General features: G+C 40.2%; 2 long non-coding RNA genes across 2 annotated transcripts; both read left to right on the top strand.

The window, feature by feature from the left end:
• Window positions 1-29: 29 nt before the first annotated feature.
• LOC139748407 (uncharacterized) lies at window positions 30-4717 on the top strand. Its single transcript, XR_011712658.1, has 3 exons — window positions 30-134; window positions 2296-2428; window positions 4591-4717. It is a non-coding gene; the product is annotated as an uncharacterized lncRNA (long non-coding RNA).
• A 2844-nt stretch (window positions 4718-7561) lies between these two features.
• On the top strand, window positions 7562-10929 carry LOC139748406 (uncharacterized). Its single transcript, XR_011712657.1, has 3 exons — window positions 7562-7674; window positions 9838-9970; window positions 10822-10929. It is a non-coding gene; the product is annotated as an uncharacterized lncRNA (long non-coding RNA).
• Window positions 10930-14670: the final 3741 nt, after the last annotated feature.

The following is a 14670-nucleotide window of genomic DNA, read 5'->3' as shown; positions in this document are numbered from 1 at the left end:
CCATGCACTACTCCCCTGTAAAGGCCTTTGAAGACGCCAAAGAGGATTTAGGTAAATCCTTCAATTTTCCTCTAAGATTTTGGATGCCTCCACGCAATTCCCTTGCACTTTGGCATCCCCAAAGTGGCATTAAGGTAAGCTTTGCAAATGTTTCTTTCCCTTTTCTTGCCTCTATGCCCCTGTAATTGCCTTTGGTGGCGCCAAAGGTGATATAAAATAAACCTTTAATTTGTCTTTTTATTTTTGGATGCCACCATGCAAAGGTATTGGACTTTGGCACCCCTAAACGGTCTTTTAAGTAAACTTTTAATTTGTCTCTTTCCCTTCAGATGCCACTATTCCCCTGTAAAGGCCTTTGAAGATGCCAAAGGGGAGTTAGATTAATCCTTCAATTTTCCTCTAAATTTTTCGATGCGTCCACGCAATTCTCTTGCCCTTTGGCATCCCCAAAGTGGCATTAAAGTAAGCTTTCAAATGTTTCTTTCCCTTTTGATGCCTCTATGCCCCTGTAATTGCCTTTGGCGGCGCCAAAGGGGATTTAAAATAAACCTTTAATTTCTCTTTTTATTTTTGGATGCCACCATGCAACTGTATTGGACTTTGGCACCCCCAAAGGGTATTTTAAGTAAACTTTTAACTAGGGTCTTTCCCTTTAGATGCCACTATTCCCCTGTAAAGGCCTTTGAAGACGCCAAAGTGGATTTAGATTAATCCTTCAATTTTCCTCTAAATTTTTGATGTCTCCACGCAATTCTCTTGCCCTTTGGCATCCCCAAAGTGGTATTAAAGTAAGCTTTCGAAATGTTTCTTTCCCTTTTGATGACTCTATGCCCCTGTAATCGCCTTTGGCGGCGCCAAAGGGGATTTAAACTAAATCTTTAATTTCTCTTTTTATTTTTGGATGCCACCATGCAAAGGTATTGGACTTTGGCACCCCTAAACGGTCTGTTAAGTAAACTTTTCATTTGTCTCTTTCCCTTCAGATGCCACTATTCCCCTGTAAAGGCCTTTGAAGACGCCAAAGTGGAGTTAGATTAATCCTTCAATTTTCCTCTAAATTTTTCGATGCGTCCATGCAATTCTCTTGCCCTTTGGCATCCCCAAAGTGGTATTAAAGTAAGCTTTCCAAATGTTTCTTTCCCTTTTGATGCCTCTATGCCCCTGTAATTGCCTTTGGCGGCGCCAAAGGGGATTTAAAATAAACCTTTAATTTGTCTTTTTATTTTTGGATGCCACCATGCAACTGTATTGGACTTTGGCACACCCAAAGGGTATTTTAAGTAAACTTTTAATTAGGGTCTTTCCCTTTAGATGCCACTATTCCCCTGTAAAGGCCTTTGAAGACGCCAAAGGGGATTTAGATTAATCCTTCAATTTTCCTCTAAATTTTTGGATGTCTCCAAGCAATTCTCTTGCCCTTTGGCATCCCCAAAGTGGTATTAAAGTAAGCTTTCGAAATGTTTCTTTCCCTTTTGATGCCTCTATGCCCCTGTAATTGCCTTTGGCGGCGCCAGAGGGGATTTAAACTAAATCATTAATTTGTCTTTTTGTTTTTGGATGCCACCATGCAAAGGTATTAGACTTTGGCACCCCTAAACGGTCTGTTAAGTAAACTTTTCATTTGTCTCTTTCCCTTCAGATGCCACTATTCCCCTGTAAAGGCCTTTGAAGACGCCAAAGGGGATTTAGATTAATCCTTCAATTTTTCTCTAAATTTTTGGATGCCTCACCGCAATTCTCTTGACCTTTGGCATCCCCAAAGTGGCATTAAAGTAAGCTTTCCAAATGTTTCTTTCCCTTATGATGCCTCTATGCCCCTGTAATTGCCTTTGGCGGCGCCAAAGGGGATTTAAAATAAACCTTTAATTTGTCTTTTTATTTTTGGATGCCACCATGCAACTGTATTGGACTTTGGCACCCCCAAAGGGTATTTTAAGTAAACTTTTAATTAGGGTCTTTCCCTTTAGATACCACTATTCCCCTGTAAAGGCCTTTGAAGACGCCAAAGGGGATTTAGATTAATCCTTCAATTTTCCTCTAAGTTTTTGGATGCCTCACCGCAATTCTCTTGACCTTTGACATCCCCAAAGTGGCATTAAAGTAAGCTTTGCAAATGTTTCTTTCCCTTTTGATGCCTCTATGCCCCTGTAATTGCCTTTGGCGGCTCCAAAGGGGATTTAAACTAAACCTTTCATTTCTCTTTTTACTTTTGGATGTCACCGTGCAGCTGTATTGCACTTTGGCAACCCTAAACGGTGTTTTATATAAAATTTTAATTTATCTCTTTCCCTTCAGATGCCACTACTCCCCTGTAAAGGCCTTTGAAGACGACAAAGAGGATTTAGATAAATCCTTCAATTTTCCTCTAAGATTTTGGATGCCTCCACGCAATTCCCTTGCACTTTGGCATCCCCAAAGTGGCATTAAGGTAAGCTTTGCAAATGTTTCTTTCCCTTTTGTTGCCTCTATGCCCCTGTAATTGCCTTTGGTGGCGCCAAAGGTGATTTAAAATAAAACTTTAATTTGTCTTTTTATTTTTGGATGCCACCATGCAAAGGTATTGGACTTTGGCACCCCTAAACGGTCTTTTAAGTAAACTTTTAATTTGTCTCTTTCCCTTCAGATGCCACTATTCCCCTGTAAAGGCCTTTGAAGACGCCAAAGGGGAGTTAGATTAATCCTTCAATTTTCCTCTAAATTTTTCGATGCGTCCATGCAATTCTCTTGCCCTTTGGCATCCCCAAAGTGGCATTAAAGTAAGCTTTCCAAATGTTTCTTTCCCTTTTGATGCCTCTATGCCCCTGTAATTGCCTTTGGCGGCGCCAAAGGGGATTTAAAATAAACCTTTAATTTGTCTTTTTATTTTTGGATGCCACCATGCAACTGTATTGGACTTTGGCACCCCCAAAGGGTATTTTAAGTAAACTTTTAACTAGGGTCTTTCCCTTTAGATGCCACTATTCCCCTGTAAAGGCCTTTGAAGACGCCAAAGTGGATTTAGATTAATCCTTCAATTTTCCTCTAAATTTTTAGATGTCTCCACGCAATTCTCTTGCCCTTTGGCATCCCCAAAGTGGTATTAAAGTAAGCTTTCGAAATGTTTCTTTCCCTTTTGATGACTCTATGCCCCTGTAATCGCCTTTGGCGGCGCCAAAGGGGATTTAAACTAAATCTTTAATTTCTCTTTTTATTTTTGGATGCCACCATGCAAAGGTATTGGACTTTGGCACCCCTAAACGGTCTGTTAAGTAAAGTGTTAATTTGTCTCTTTCCCTTCAGATGCCACTATTCCCCTGTAAAGGCCTTTGAAGACGCCAAAGGGGATTTAGATTAATCCTTCAATTTTCCTCTAAATTTTTGGATGCCTCACCGCAATTCTCTTGCCCTTTGGCATCCCCAAAGTGGTATTAAAGTAAGCTTTCCAAATGTTTCTTTCCCTTTTGATGCCTCTATGCCCCTGTAATTGCCTTTGGCGGCGCCAAAGGGGATTTAAAATAAGCCTTTAATTTGTCTTTTTATTTTTGGATGCCACCATGCAACTGTATTGGACTTTGGCACACCCAAAGGGTATTTTAAGTAAACTTTTAATTAGGGTCTTTCCCTTTAGATGCCACTATTCCCCTGTAAAGGCCTTTGAAGACGCCAAAGGGGATTTAGATTAATCCTTCAATTTTCCTCTAAATTTTTGGATGTCTCCACGCAATTCTCTTGCCCTTTGGCATCCCCAAAGTGGTATTAAAGTAAGCTTTCGAAATGTTTCTTTCCCTTTTGATGCCTCTATGCCCCTGTAATTGCCTTTGGCCGCGCCAGAGGGGATTTAAACTAAATCATTAATTTTTCTTTTTGTTTTTGGATGCCACCATGCAAAGGTATTAGACTTTGGCACCCCTAAACGGTCTGTTAAGTAAACTTTTCATTTCTCTCTTTCCCTTCAGATGCCACTATTCCCCTGTAAAGGCCTTTGAAGACGCCAAAGGGGATTTAGATTAATCCTTCAATTTTTCTCTAAATTTTTGGATGCCTCACCGCAATTCTCTTGACCTTTGGCATCCCGAAAGTGGCATTAAAGTAAGCTTTCCAAATGTTTCTTTCCCTTATGATGCCTCTATGCACCTGTAATTGCCTTTGGCGGCGTCAAAGGGGATTTAAAATAAATCTTTAATTTGTCTTTTTATTTTTGGATGCCACCATGCAAAGGTATTGGACTTTGGCACCCCCAAAGGGTATTTTAAGTAAACTTTTAATTAGGGTCTTTCCCTTTAGATACCACTATTCCCCTGTAAAGGCCTTTGAAGACGCCAAAGGGTATTTAGATTAATCCTTCAATTTTCCTCTAATTTTTGGATGCCTCACCGCAATTCTCTTGACCTTTGGCATCCCCAAAGTGGCATTAAAGTAAGCTTTGCAAATGTTTCTTTCCCTTTTGATGCCTCTATGCCCCTGTAATTGCCTTTGGCGGCTCCAAAGGGGATTTAAACTAAACCTTTCATTTCTCTTTTTACTTTTGGATGCCACCGTGCAGCTGTATTGGACTTTGGCACCCCTAAACGGTCTGTTAAGTAAACTTTTAATTTATCTCTTTCCCTTCAGATGCCACTACTCCCCTGTAAAGGCCTTTGAAGACGCCAAAGGGGATTTAGATTAATCCTTCAATTTTCCTCTAAGATTTTGGATGCCTCCACGCAATTCCCTTGCACTTTGGCATCCCCAAAGTGGCATTAAGGTAAGCTTTCCAAATGTTTCTTTCTCTTTTGATGCCTCTATGCCCCTGTAATTGCCTTTGGTGGCGCCAAAGGTGATTTAAGATAAACCTTTAATTTGTCTTCTTATTTTTGGATGCCACCATGCAACTGTATTGGACTTTGGCACCCCCAAAGGGTATTTTAAGTAAACTTTTAATTAGGTCTCTTTCCCTTCAGATGCCACTATTCCCCTGTAAAGGCCTTTGAAGACGCCAAAGGGGATTTAGATTAATCCTTCAATTTTCCTCTAAATTTTTCGATGCGTCCATGCAATTCTCTTGCCCTTTGGCATCCCCAAAGTGGCATTAAAGTAAGCTTTCCAAATGTTTCTTTCCCTTTTGATGCCTCTATGCCCCTGTAATTGCCTTTGGCGGCGCCAAAGGGGATTTAAAATAAACCTTTAATTTGTCTTTTTATTTTTGGATGCCACCATGCAACTGTATTGGACTTTGGCACCCCCAAAGGGTATTTTAAGTAAACTTTTAATTAGGGTCTTTCCCTTTAGATGCCACTATTCCCCTGTAAAGGCCTTTGAAGACGCCAAAGGGGATTTAGATTAATCCTTCAATTTTCCTCTAAATTTTTGGATGTCTCCACGCAATTCTCTTGCCCTTTGGCATCCCCAAAGTGGTATTAAAGTAAGCTTTCGAAATGTTTCTTTCCCTTTTGATGCCTCTATGCCCCTGTAATTGCCTTTGGCGGCGCCAAAGGGGATTTAAACTAAATCATTAATTTGTCTTTTTGTTTTTGGATGCCACCATGCAAAGGTATTAGACTTTGGCACCCCTAAACGGTCTGTTAAGTAAACTTTTAATTTGTCTCTTTCCCTTCAGATGCCACTATTCCCCTGTAAAGGCCTTTGAAGACGCCAAAGGGGATTTAGATTAATCCTTCAATTTTTCTCTAAATTTTTGGATGCCTCACCGCAATTCTCTTGACCTTTGGCATCCCCAAAGTGGCATTAAAGTAAGCTTTCCAAATGTTTCTTTCCCTTATGATGCCTCTATGCCCCTGTAATTGCCTTTGGCGGCGCCAAAGGGGATTTAAAATAAACCTTTAATTTGTCTTTTTATTTTTGGATGCCACCATGCAACTGTATTGGACTTTGGCACCCCCAAAGGGTATTTTAAGTAAACTTTTAATTAGGGTCTTTCCCTTTAGATACCACTATTCCCCTGTAAAGGCCTTTGAAGACGCCAAAGGGGATTTAGATTAATCCTTCAATTTTCCTCTAAATTTTTGGATGCCTCACCGCAATTCTCTTGACCTTTGGCATCCCCAAAGTGGCATTAAAGTAAGCTTTGCAAATGTTTCTTTCCCTTTTGATGCCTCTATGCCCCTGTAATTGCCTTTGGCGGCTCCAAAGGGGATTTAAACTAAACCTTTCATTTCTCTTTTTACTTTTGGATGCCACCGTGCAGCTGTATTGGACTTTGGCACCCCTAAACGGTCTTTTATATAAAATTTTAATTTATCTCTTTCCCTTCAGATGCCACTACTCCCCTGTAAAGGCCTTTGAAGACGCCAAAGAGGATTTAGATAAATCCTTCAATTTTCCTCTAAGATTTTGGATGCCTCCACGCAATTCCCTTGCACTTTGGCATCCCCAAAGTGGCATTAAGGTAAGCTTTGCAAATGTTTCTTTCCCTTTTGTTGCCTCTATGCCCCTGTAATTGCCTTTGGCGGCGCCAAAGGGGATTTAAAATAAACCTTTAATTTGTCTTTTTATTTTTGGATGCCACCATGCAAAGGTATTGGACTTTGGCACCCCTAAACGGTCTTTTAAGTAAACTTTTAATTTGTCTCTTTCCCTTCAGATGCCACTATTCCCCTGTAAAGGCCTTTGAAGACGCCAAAGGGGATTTAGATTAATCCTTCAATTTTCCTCTAAATTTTTCGATGCGTCCATGCAATTCTCTTGCCCTTTGGCATCCCCAAAGTGGCATTAAAGTAAGCTTTCCAAATGTTTCTTTCCCTTTTGATGCCTCTATGCCCCTGTAATTGCCTTTGGCGGCGCCAAAGGGGATTTAAAATAAACCTTTAATTTCGTCTTTTTATTTTTGGATGCCACCATGCAACTGTATTGGACTTTGGCACCCCAAAGGGTATTTTAAGTAAACTTTTAATTAGGGTCTTTCCCTTTAGATGCCACTATTCCCCTGTAAAGGCCTTTGAAGACGCCAAAGGGGATTTAGATTAATCCTTCAATTTTCTCTAAATTTTTGGATGCCTCACCGCAATTCTCTTGACCTTTGGCATCCCCAAAGTGGCATTAAAGTAAGCTTTCCAAATGTTTCTTTCCCTTATGATGCCTCTATGCCCCTGTAATTGCCTTTGGCGGCGCCAAAGGGGATTTAAAATAAACCTTTAATTTGTCTTTTTATTTTTGGATGCCACCATGCAACTGTATTGGACTTTGGCACCCCCAAAGGGTATTTTAAGTAAACTTTTAATTAGGGTCTTTCCCTTTAGATACCACTATTCCCCTGTAAAGGCCTTTGAAGACGCCAAAGGGGATTTAGATTAATCCTTCAATTTTCCTCTAAGTTTTTGGATGCCTCACCGCAATTCTCTTGACCTTTGGCATCCCCAAAGTGGCATTAAAGTAAGCTTTGCAAATGTTTCTTTCCCTTTTGATGCCTCTATGCCCCTGTAATTGCCTTTGGCGGCTCCAAAGGGGATTTAAACTAAACCTTTCATTTCTCTTTTTACTTTTGGATGCCACCGTGCAGCTGTATTGACTTTGGCACCCCTAAACGGTGTTTTATATAAAATTTTAATTTATCTCTTTCCCTTCAGATGCCACTACTCCCCTGTAAAGGCCTTTGAAGACGCCAAAGAGGATTTAGATAAATCCTTCAATTTTCCTCTAAGATTTTGGATGCCTCCACGCAATTCCCTTGCACTTTGGCATCCCCAAAGTGGCATTAAGGTAAGCTTTGCAAATGTTTCTTTCCCTTTTGTTGCCTCTATGCCCCTGTAATTGCCTTTGGTGGCGCCAAAGGTGATTTAAAATAAACCTTTAATTTGTCTTTTTATTTTTGGATGCCACCATGCAAAGGTATTGGACTTTGGCACCCCTAAACGGTCTTTTAAGTAAACTTTTAATTTGTCTCTTTCCCTTCAGATGCCACTATTCCCCTGTAAAGGCCTTTGAAGACGCCAAAGGGGAGTTAGATTAATCCTTCAATTTTCCTCTAAATTTTTCGATGCGTCCATGCAATTCTCTTGCCCTTTGGCATCCCCAAAGTGGCATTAAAGTAAGCTTTCCAAATGTTTCTTTCCCTTTTGATGCCTCTATGCCCCTGTAATTGCCTTTGGCTGCGCCAAAGGGGATTTAAAATAAACCTTTAATTTCTCTTTTTATTTTTGGATGCCACCATGCAACTGTATTGGACTTTGGCACCCCCAAAGGGTATTTTAAGTAAACTTTTAACTAGGGTCTTTCCCTTTAGATGCCACTATTCCCCTGTAAAGGCCTTTGAAGACGCCAAAGTGGATTTAGATTAATCCTTCAATTTTCCTCTAAATTTTTTGATGTCTCCACGCAATTCTCTTGCCCTTTGGCATCCCCAAAGTGGTATTAAAGTAAGCTTTCGAAATGTTTCTTTCCCTTTTGATGACTCTATGCCCCTGTAATCGCCTTTGGCGGCGCCAAAGGGGATTTAAACTAAATCTTTAATTTCTCTTTTTATTTTTGGATGCTACCATGCAAAGGTATTGGACTTTGGCACCCCTAAACGGTCTGTTAAGTAATGTTTTAATTTGTCTCTTTCCCTTCAGATGCCACTATTCCCCTGTAAAGTCCTTTGAAGACGCCAAAGGGGATTTAGATTAATCCTTCAATTTTCCTCTAAATTTTTCGATGCGTCCATGCAATTCTCTTGCCCTTTGGCATCCCCAAAGTGGTATTAAAGTAAGCTTTCCAAATGTTTCTTTCCCTTTTCATGCCTCTATGCCCCTGTAATTGCCTTTGGCGGCGCCAAAGGGGATTTAAAATAAACCTTTAATTTGTCTTTTTATTTTTGGATGCCACCATGCAACTGTATTGGACTTTGGCACACCCAAAGGGTATTGTAAGTAAACTTTTAATTAGGGTCTTTCCCTTTAGATGCCACTATTCCCCTGTAAAGGCCTTTGAAGACGCCAAAGGGGATTTAGATTAATCCTTCAATTTTCCTCTAAATTTTTGGATGTCTCCAAGCAATTCTCTTGCCCTTTGGCATCCCCAAAGTGGTATTAAAGTAAGCTTTCGAAATGTTTCTTTCCCTTTTGATGCCTCTATGCCCCTGTAATTGCCTTTGGCGGCGCCAGAGGGGATTTAAACTAAATCATTAATTTGTCTTTTTGTTTTTGGATGCCACCATGCAAAGGTATTAGACTTTGGCACCCCTAAACGGTCTGTTAAGTAAACTTTTCATTTGTCTCTTTCCCTTCAGATGCCACTATTCCCCTGCAAAGGCCTTTGAAGACGCCAAAGGGGATTTAGATTAATCCTTCAATTTTTCTCTAAATTTTTGGATGCCTCACCGCAATTCTCTTGACCTTTGGCATCCCCAAAGTGGCATTAAAGTAAGCTTTCCAAATGTTTCTTTCCCTTATGATGCCTCTATGCCCCTGTAATTGCCTTAGGCGGCGCCAAAGGGGATTTAAAATAAACCTTTAATTTGTCTTTTTATTTTTGGATGCCACCATGCAACTGTCTTGGACTTTGGCACCCCCAAAGGGTATTTTAAGTAAACTTTTAATTAGGGTCTTTCCCTTTAGATACCACTATTCCCCTGTAAAGGCCTTTGAAGACGCCAAAGGGGATTTAGATTAATCCTTCAATTTTCCTCTAAGTTTTTGGATGCCTCACCGCAATTCTCTTGACCTTTGACATCCCCAAAGTGGCATTAAAGTAAGCTTTGCAAATGTTTCTTTCCCTTTTGATGCCTCTATGCCCCTGTAATTGCCTTTGGCGGCTCCAAAGGGGATTTAAACTAAACCTTTCATTTCTCTTTTTACTTTTGGATGTCACCGTGCAGCTGTATTGCACTTTGGCAACCCTAAACGGTGTTTTATATAAAATTTTAATTTATCTCTTTCCCTTCAGATGCCACTACTCCCCTGTAAAGGCCTTTGAAGACGACAAAGAGGATTTAGATAAATCCTTCAATTTTCCTCTAAGATTTTGGATGCCTCCACGCAATTCCCTTGCACTTTGGCATCCCCAAAGTGGCATTAAGGTAAGCTTTGCAAATGTTTCTTTCCCTTTTGTTGCCTCTATGCCCCTGTAATTGCCTTTGGTGGCGCCAAAGGTGATTTAAAATAAAACTTTAATTTGTCTTTTTATTTTTGGATGCCACCATGCAAAGGTATTGGACTTTGGCACCCCTAAAGGGTCTGTTAAGTAAACTTTTAATTTGTCTCTTTCCCTTCAGATGCCACTATTACCCTGTAAAGGCCTTTGAAGACGCCAAAGGGGATTTAGATTAATCCTTCAATTTTTCTCTAAATTTTTGGATGCCTCACCGCAATTCTCTTGACCTTTGGCATCCCCAAAGTGTCATTAAAGTAAGCTTTCCAAATGTTTCTTTCCCTTATGATGCCTCTATGCCCCTGTAATTGCCTTTGGCGGCGCCAAAGGGGATTTGAAATAAACCTTTAATTCGTCTTTTTATTTTTGGATGCCACCATGCGACTATATTGGACTTTGGCACCCCCAAAGGGTATTTTAAGTAAACTTTTAATTAGGGTCTTTCCCTTTAGATACCACTATTCCCCTGTAAAGGCCTTTGAAAACGCCAAAGGGGATTTAGATTAATCCTTCAATTTTCCTCTAAATTTTTGGATGCCTCACCGCAATTCTCTTGACCTTTGGCATCCCCAAAGTGGCATTAACGTAAGCTTTGCAAATGTTTCTTTCCCTTTTGATGCCTCTATGCCCCTGTAATTGCCTTTGGCGGCTCCAAAGGGGATTTAAACTATACCTTTCAGTTGTCTTTTTACTTTTGGATGCCACCGTGCAGCTGTATTGGACTTTGGCACCCCTAAAAGGTCTTTTATATAAAATTTAAATTTATCTCTTTCCCTTCAGATGCCACTACTCCCCTGTAAAGGCCTTTGAAGACGCCAAAGAGGATTTAGGTAAATCCTTCAATTTTCCTCTAAGATTTTGGATGCCTCCACGCAATTCCCTTGCACTTTGGCATCCCCAAAGTGGCATTAAGGTAAGCTTTGCAAATGTTTCTTTCCCTTTTGTTGCCTCTATGCCCCTGTAATTGCCTTTGGTGGCGCCAAAGGGGATTTAAAATAAACCTTTAATTTGTCTTTTTATTTTTGGATGCCACCATGCAAAGGTATTGGACTTTGGCACCCCTAAACGGTCTTTTAAGTAAACTTTTAATTTGTCTCTTTCCCTTCAGATGCCACTATTCCCCTGTAAAGGCCTTTGAAGATGCCAAAGGGGAGTTAGATTAATCCTTCAATTTTCCTCTAAATTTTTCGATGCGTCCATGCAATTCTCTTGCCCTTTGGCATCCCCAAAGTGGCATTAAAGTAAGCTTTCCAAATGTTTCTTTCCCTTTTGATGCCTCTATGCCCCTGTAATTGCCTTTGGCTGCGCCAAAGGGGATTTAAAATAAACCTTTAATTTCTCTTTTTATTTTTGGATGCCACCATGCAACTGTATTGGACTTTGGCACCCCCAAAGGGTATTTTAAGTAAACTTTTAACTAGGGTCTTTCCCTTTAGATGCCACTATTCCCCTGTAAAGGCCTTTGAAGACGCCAAAGTGGATTTAGATTAATCCTTCAATTTTCCTCTAAATTTTTAGATGTCTCCACGCAATTCTCTTGCCCTTTGGCATCCCCAAAGTGGTATTAAAGTAAGCTTTCGAAATGTTTCTTTCCCTTTTGATGACTCTATGCCCCTGTAATCGCCTTTGGCGGCGCCAAAGGGGATTTAAACTAAATCTTTAATTTCTCTTTTTATTTTTGGATGCTACCATGCAAAGGTATTGGACTTTGGCACCCCTAAACGGTCTGTTAAGTAATGTTTTAATTTGTCTCTTTCCCTTCAGATGCCACTATTCCCCTGTAAAGTCCTTTGAAGACGCCAAAGGGGATTTACATTAATCCTTCAATTTTCCTCTAAATTTTTCGATGCGTCCATGCAATTCTCTTGCCCTTTGGCATCCCCAAAGTGGTATTAAAGTAAGCTTTCCAAATGTTTCTTTCCCTTTTCATGCCTCTATGCCCCTGTAATTGCCTTTGGCGGCGCCAAAGGGGATTTAAAATAAACCTTTAATTTGTCTTTTTATTTTTGGATGCCACCATGCAACTGTATTGGACTTTGGCACACCCAAAGGGTATTGTAAGTAAACTTTTAATTAGGGTCTTTCCCTTTAGATGCCACTATTCCCCTGTAAAGGCCTTTGAAGACGCCAAAGGGGATTTAGATTAATCCTTCAATTTTCCTCTAAATTTTTGGATGTCTCCAAGCAATTCTCTTGCCCTTTGGCATCCCCAAAGTGGTATTAAAGTAAGCTTTCGAAATGTTTCTTTCCCTTTTGATGCCTCTATGCCCCTGTAATTGCCTTTGGCGGCGCCAGAGGGGATTTAAACTAAATCATTAATTTGTCTTTTTGTTTTTGGATGCCACCATGCAAAGGTATTAGACTTTGGCACCCCTAAACGGTCTGTTAAGTAAACTTTTCATTTGTCTCTTTCCCTTCAGATGCCACTATTCCCCTGCAAAGGCCTTTGAAGACGCCAAAGGGGATTTAGATTAATCCTTCAATTTTTCTCTAAATTTTTGGATGCCTCACCGCAATTCTCTTGACCTTTGGCATCCCCAAAGTGGCATTAAAGTAAGCTTTCCAAATGTTTCTTTCCCTTATGATGCCTCTATGCCCCTGTAATTGCCTTAGGCGGCGCCAAAGGGGATTTAAAATAAACCTTTAATTTGTCTTTTTATTTTTGGATGCCACCATGCAACTGTCTTGGACTTTGGCACCCCCAAAGGGTATTTTAAGTAAACTTTTAATTAGGGTCTTTCCCTTTAGATACCACTATTCCCCTGTAAAGGCCTTTGAAGACGCCAAAGGGGATTTAGATTAATCCTTCAATTTTCCTCTAAGTTTTTGGATGCCTCACCGCAATTCTCTTGACCTTTGACATCCCCAAAGTGGCATTAAAGTAAGCTTTGCAAATGTTTCTTTCCCTTTTGATGCCTCTATGCCCCTGTAATTGCCTTTGGCGGCTCCAAAGGGGATTTAAACTAAACCTTTCATTTCTCTTTTTACTTTTGGATGTCACCGTGCAGCTGTATTGCACTTTGGCAACCCTAAACGGTGTTTTATATAAAATTTTAATTTATCTCTTTCCCTTCAGATGCCACTACTCCCCTGTAAAGGCCTTTGAAGACGCCAAAGAGGATTTAGATAAATCCTTCAATTTTCCTCTAAGATTTTGGATGCCTCCACGCAATTCTCTTGCCACTTTGGCATCCCCAAAGTGGTATTAAGGTAAGCTTTGCAAATGTTTCTTTCCCTTTTGTTGCCTCTATGCCCCTGTAATTGCCTTTGGCGGCGCCAAAGGTGATTAAAATAAACCTTTAATTTGTCTTTTTATTTTTGGATGCCACCATGCAAAGGTATTGGACTTTGGCACCCCCAAAGGGTCTTTTAAGTAAACTTTTAATTTGGTCTTTCCCTTCAGATGCCACTATTCCCCTGTAAAGGCCTTTGAAGACGCCAAAGGGGATTTAGATTAATCCTTCAATTTTCCTCTAAATTTTTAGATGTCTCCACGCAATTCTCTTGCCCTTTGGCATCCCCAAAGTGGTATTAAAGTAAGCTTTCCAAATGTTTCTTTCCCTTATGATTGATGCCACTATTCCCCTGTAAAGGCCTTTGAAGACGCCAAAGTGGATTTAGATTAATCCTTCAATTTTTCTCTAAATTTTTAGATGTCTCCACGCAATTCTCTTGCCCTTTGGCATCCCCGAAGTGGTATTAAAGTAAGCTTTCAAAATGTTTCTTTCCCTTTTGATGACTCTATGCCCCTGTAATCGCTTTTGGCGGCGCCAAAGGGGATTTAAACTAAATCTTTAATTTCTCTTTTTATTTTTGGATGCCACCATGCAAAGGTATTAGACTTTGGCACCCCTAAACGGTCTGTTAAGTAAAGTGTTAATTTGTCTCTTTCCCTTCAGATGCCACTATTCACCTGTAAAGGCCTTTGAAGACGCCAAAGGGGATTTAGATTAATCCTTCAATTTTTGTCTAAATTTTTGGATGCCTCGCCGCAATTATCTTACCCTTTGGCATCCCCAAAGTGGTATTAAAGTAAGCTTTCCAAATGTTTCTTTCCCTTTTGATGCCTCTATGCCCCTGTAATTGCCTTTGGCGGCGCCAAAGGGGATTTGAAATAAACCTTTAATTCGTCTTTTTATTTTTGGATGCCACCATGCAACTGTATTGGACTTTGGCACCCCCAAAGGGTATTTTAAGTAAACTTTTAATTAGGGTCTTTCCCTTTAGATGCCACTATTCCCCTGTAAAGGCCTTTGAAGACGCCAAAGGGGATTTAGATTAATCCTTCAATTTTCCTCTAAATTTTTGGATGTCTCACGCAATTCTCTTGCCCTTTGGCATCCCCAAAGTGGTATTAAAGTAAGCTTTCGAAATGTTTCTTTCCCTTTTGATGCCTCTATGCCCCTGTAATTGCCTTTGGCGGCGCCAAAGGGGATTTAAACTAAATCATTAATTTGTCTTTTTATTTTTGGATGCCACCATGCAAAGGTATTGGACTTTGGCACCCCTAAACGGTCTGTTAAGTAAACTTTTAATTTGTCTCTTTCCCTTCAGATGCCACTATTCCCCTGTAAAGGCCTTTGAAGACGCCAAAGGGGATTTAGATTAATCCTTCAATTTTTCTCTAAA

The sequence above is a fragment of the Panulirus ornatus genome, unplaced genomic scaffold (assembly GCF_036320965.1).
Source record: "Panulirus ornatus isolate Po-2019 unplaced genomic scaffold, ASM3632096v1 CTG_1541_pilon, whole genome shotgun sequence".
In the NCBI taxonomy this organism is placed as follows: Eukaryota; Metazoa; Arthropoda; class Malacostraca; order Decapoda; family Palinuridae; genus Panulirus; species Panulirus ornatus.
Note: the sequence above shows the minus strand (reverse complement) of the source record. Positions and strands in the feature narration are given on the sequence as shown.